Raw genomic sequence first — 5,524 nt, forward strand, 5'->3', positions numbered from 1 at the left:
GTTATTCTTTTACTAGCAGCTCTAAAAATATATCCCCAGAAAGTATGACTTGTATGATGATAACCTAGGCTGGAAGAAGGGACACAATTGAATAACAGAATACTAAATAAATAAAACTGACTTTTCTTTCATCTGCACAATTCAGCTGGGAGTACTTCCTTTATATGAGCTGTTGAATTTGAGTAGATCCAGTCATTTATTATGACAGATTGAAATTAGTCAGCATGCTGCTTATGTTTGCTTCAGATTCTGCTTGCTGGAATACTGAAAATGTTTGAAGAGAAGCAAGCCATAGGACCTTTGAATAATTAACCTAACCACTGGTCTGGCTGAAGATATTAGTTGATTCAATGTTTACATGAACAACAATTTTCATGCAAAATGTTCCAGAACACAGCTTTGCTCTGAGTACTGTTCCTTCCATTGCTTTATTTATATAATATTTGAAATCTACTTTTATAATATAAGATTATTTAGGGTGTTTTTTTTTTAAATTATTATATAGCTTGCAATTTCTAGCACAAGGGGAGACTGAAATGGAAACTTGTATCTATCTTTGCTCTTACACAAATAATAACAACATTTTACAGCCTTTTGTCTCTGGGGCATTAAGACAGCAAATTGAGTTGCATTAATTACTAATTAGTGTTTCAGCATCTTCCTTGTGCACGACTCAAGAAAAAGGTAGTTTTCTTGACTTTTAAAAATGTATCCAGCCTAAATATGAATATTTTCTTAAATTGAATATCTTTATATTCTTAAAGGGAAAATGTAAAATTTTATTTTAAAATTTGAGAACACATCATATTTAACTTGAGAAATTTCCAGCCATGGGAAGTTGTGATTTCTTTTCTCAGTATTGTGGAAAATCTATTGTTATGACAAATATGTTAATGTAAAGCATACAATGAAGAAAAGAGGGATAAATATTTTTATATCATTGTCTATAGATGGAAATAGGAAATATTGCATTACTTATATCTAGTCATTATAGAGTATCCATATAGTTTTAAACTGTAGTTTTTCAAGTGATTGTTCCAGCAGGTTAGCTTTTGAGGTGTGTAGCAAGAAGATAAAATTGAAATTTGATTCAATTTGGTAAAGAAAATATAAAAGCAGAAAGGCATCTGGAGGATATAATGAAGCCATATGAATTGTTTGGAAGAGATAGGTGAATGACTTCCAGAGTAAAAAAATCCCCATCTCACCATGGGTATTTTTATGTGCTTGAATTTCTTAAAAATAATTTAGTCCACTGTCTTCTTGACCATGAAATGAAGGTTTTTTCCCCCAGATTTTAATCATATTAATGAACTTGGAACTAACAAACTACAAAATTATCTTAATAGCGTATTTAAATTATTAAAACAAAAGGGTTATTATGAAGTGAAAGAACTCATTTTCTTCCTCAGATTCATTGCAGGTTTTTTTCTTCTATTCTGCCTGCTCTGGAAATTTGTTCTCAAAGCTTTTTGCTATTCTTAACAGCTATGGGTTACATAGAGTCACCTAGAGATTTAAAGATCAAATTTAGATTAAAATTTTCTCAAAAATCAAAAAGAGACACCTATGGAGTTTATTTAAGCAGAGGGTTAGCTTTTGTTGACAGATCAGAAATCTTCTGAAGGACAGCAATATTTTTAAAGTTTCCAGGGAAGAATGCACTGCTTTTGCTTTCCTGTATTGCAGATAAACTTAAGCCATTCATGTACTGCAAAAAAAAATGATAGGAAAAATTTTTTACACATTTAAGCACTAATTTTTACTTCAATCTCAAACTCCTGACAGGAGAAAATTGAACTCTCTCCAGGCTGCAGGTCTGCTGTAATTTTAAATGGAAAAACTTTTTTTGCCACTTATTTCCTATGTGCCTTTAATCTTGTATAAAGTCTGCATTTTTGTATCTTCCTGAGGGGTTGTTCCTCAAATAAACAGATATTATAGGTTTTTTTTTTTTAACATTCAATACTCCATCAATTATCAGTGGTCAAACTCCGCTCAATTTCAGTGGATAGATATTCTAACAAACTTAATTATAAATATGAACCTCTGCTTTTTTTTTTTTTATTATATAATTTTTAACTTTTCCTGAATTCCACAGATTATTCTGTTCTTGCTCTGGGGAGATCATCAATTATTAGAGTTTAAATGAATAACATTATTTTGATGTATCTGTCTCTAACATTGCTTCAAGAAGAATGTGAGATAAAATGTCTGTTATAGCTCTATTCCTGTTGATCAGGACACTTTTTATAGATCCTGGTTACATCCAGTTTGAATTGCCTAATGCTGAGTGGGATGATGAACCTGAATTTTCCACCTACTACAGTGTTCCATCTACTAGACTATAAAAGAAAATGTAGATATACCTTTATCTTTCTCTCTAAATAAATTTGGCAACATTTCATAAGCTGTTTCTCCAAATATTTGTGAATTATGGGAATACAGATTGGGTTTGTTCTCTATTAGGAATGAAACATATGTAATGCGATTGAAGGGCAGAAAGGGGCAGTTCTGAGATGAGCAGAAGCAAAACCATGAGTTCAGACAGCTTTTCATTCAAACTGAATTACCATTAATTTAGCATTCTGCAGTAGCAGGATAGAGGTGTTGAACTGAAGTCTTATGCTTACCCCCGTCTTACTTATGTTCCACCTTGCGATATTCTCTCTCCTCTTTTTCTCTGCTTCTAAATCCATTGAGATAACAGTGATTTACTGCTGCTCTGACTCATAAAGATGCACTAAGAGTCTAATCCAGGAAGTCAGTAGGATTTTTGCCACAATGAATCAGTATAACCCATGTTGCATAAATGAACAGATATAAAGTGCATTTCAGGACATGATATGGTCTTGCACTGTTTCCTGTGATGGTGCATGGAATTCTTCTGAAGATATAAGCTACAGTCCTGTTTTTACACTATGCGGAAGAAACATTCCACCTGGAAACTGTAATTTCTCCTTCTATTTCTACTGCTGATTCTCCAAATCTGCTGGGCTCTGTGAGGTCAGTATAAGCCACATCACTGCCAGAGTTAGTCTTTTTGAAGCCATACCAAGTAAGCCTGTAAATCTGTCTGCCTTTTGAATGCCTGTCTTTGAGAACTACCAAATCCCCCCCCACACAGCTTGCAGATTTTTAGATTGCTCATTTCTCAGGTGTATCATTCCGTGTAACTGCACCCCAAAAGACACAGAGAAAGCAAAAAGGAAGAGACAACTCAATACAATATAAGGATAGATAATCAGTCAGAACTTGCAAAATCAGGAGCAGATGTAGCCCAATTAAACTCAACAGTTTCACAGGTGTTCGTAGGAATGACTTTAACATAAACCACACTTCTCTTCAGTGCTCCTTAATTTTTTTTTTTCCTAGAGGTCTTTAAATTTTATATACTTCACCAAACTAAACTAGAAAATGTATACGGGAAAGGCAATTGGAGCTTAGTTGGAAATAACTGACTTAAAATTCAACACACTGTTTGATTTTGTAATCATGATGAGTCACATTTATTTGGGGGATGAGGGTTAGGTGATATCACATATTCATTTGGTTTTGCCAGGAGCTCCTGGCAAAAGCTGTCCACAATTAAAATTGTCATATGCAAGATCTGAAGGTTGCTAAAAAGTGCTGGAACTCTAGACCTAATTGGCTTCAACGTGTACAATTCATTCTCAGCAGCATGTGCTAGAATTTGTCATTTTCTCACTACCTGAACATTGTGCTATCAGCCAGAAACACAGCATATATGCCATTTATTCTTTTCAAGCTGGTGCTTTCCTAGCTGCAGTTTTAGGAGTTTATTGAAGGGAATAGGCAGAGTGATAATGCAAACATTCATCATGCATATCCGTTGTTATGGTATTAGCATTAATCCTTTGAATTCCTATCATATTGCAGAATGAAAAGGTTTTCTTCTGATCAGGTGCTGTAACATCTGGAAGACAGAATCTACCCATTTTTTGTATTTTATATAATATTTTCCCTGGAAATTATATAACACATATTCTTCCATGGCATAGCTCCTTAGATGATGTGTACTTTCTTGGTAAGTTAGACCTTACTAAAGTCCTTCCTTGCATTCAGGGGGAGCTGCACCTGCAATTTCAAAGAGAGTATGTATGATATTACCATCCTGAACTACCTTTACAATGCAAACTTTATATTATTTGGCTTTATTAATTCTGCTCTTCAGTGCTGTATTTTTTTATTTTACCAGTGCACAATTTACTTCTTAAGAAAATGAGTTCTACCTGTGAGAACTTGTCAAAATCCTCAGGAGAGTTTGATGGCTTGACCTTGGCCAGCAGCCTGACACCTGCCCAATTGCCTTCTCACTCCCCGTCTTCAATAAGGCAGGGGAGGAAAAATGATGAAAGAGCTCATAGGTATGGTGTGGGATCCTCCATGGTCTGCAAGTGGATCTCTGCTCACCCATGGACCTCCATGGGCTGCAGAGGGACTTCTGCTTCACCAAGGTCTGCATTACAGGTTGCAGAGGAATCTCTGCTCAGGTGTCTGGAACACCTTCGCCTTCTGCTGTTTCACCAGTCTGGGTCTCTGCAGGGCTGAAGCACTCACATATTCTCACTTCCAGGAATCACAGGATCAATAAGGTTGGAAAAAAACCTCTGACATCACCAAGTCCAACCTATGACCCAACACCACCCTGTCAACTAAACTATGGCTCCCTCTGCCATGTTAAATTTTTTCTTAAACACCTTCAGGAGTCCACCACCTGCCCAAGTAGCCCATTACAATGTCTAATCACACTTTCTGTGAAAAAAATTCCTCCTAATGTCAAACCTAAACCTTCCTTGGCATAGCTTAAGGCTGTGTCTATTTGTCTTGTTATTTGTTGCCTAGGAGAAGAGATCAACCCTCACTGTGCTACCACTTACTTTCAGGTCCATGAGCCTCCTTCTCTCTGAGCTAAACAGTCCCAGCTCCGTCAGCTGTTATTCATAGGACTTAGTCTGTAACTTCTCACACTCACTGTGCAGCAGTTTTCACTGTTTTATGTTTAACTCAAAGCACCAGCCCTTGGCTGTAGGACCCTATTGTGGGTCAGTTGGAGACAGCTGGAACCAGCTGTGCTCATCATGGAACAACCCAAACTGTGCTTCTCACAGAGGTCTCTGCACTCTCCCCACCCCTTCAGTATTCATGCCCTCCATGCCATCTATGACTGTATCCCTCATTAACATTTATATCCCCCTAAATTAATCCATCTTCCAAGATGAAAAAACCTATTTACCTCATTTTGTCCAAAGAAGAAAGAGGATGACATTGATCATCCTTGTTGCCTTTCACTCTAGGTTTCCCAGGACCTTGCCTTAGCAGTGGAAGCTCAGCAGTGTGCATGGAGAGGGTGGCTGAATGTGGGCTGTGACTGGCATGTTCTCCAAGTGACAATCAAGGCACCAAACTTTCCCACAGAAAGAAGAAAAAGTTTCTAGCTTTTTACTTTGTTCTTGCCAGTAGGCAACCTTCAGTCCTGGGTGCTCTTAGGGCTGATGCTCTC

This window comes from Lonchura striata, chromosome 1, assembly GCF_050655825.1.
Source record: "Lonchura striata isolate lonStrDom1 chromosome 1, ASM5065582v1, whole genome shotgun sequence".
Lineage (NCBI taxonomy): Eukaryota > Metazoa > Chordata > Aves > Passeriformes > Estrildidae > Lonchura > Lonchura striata.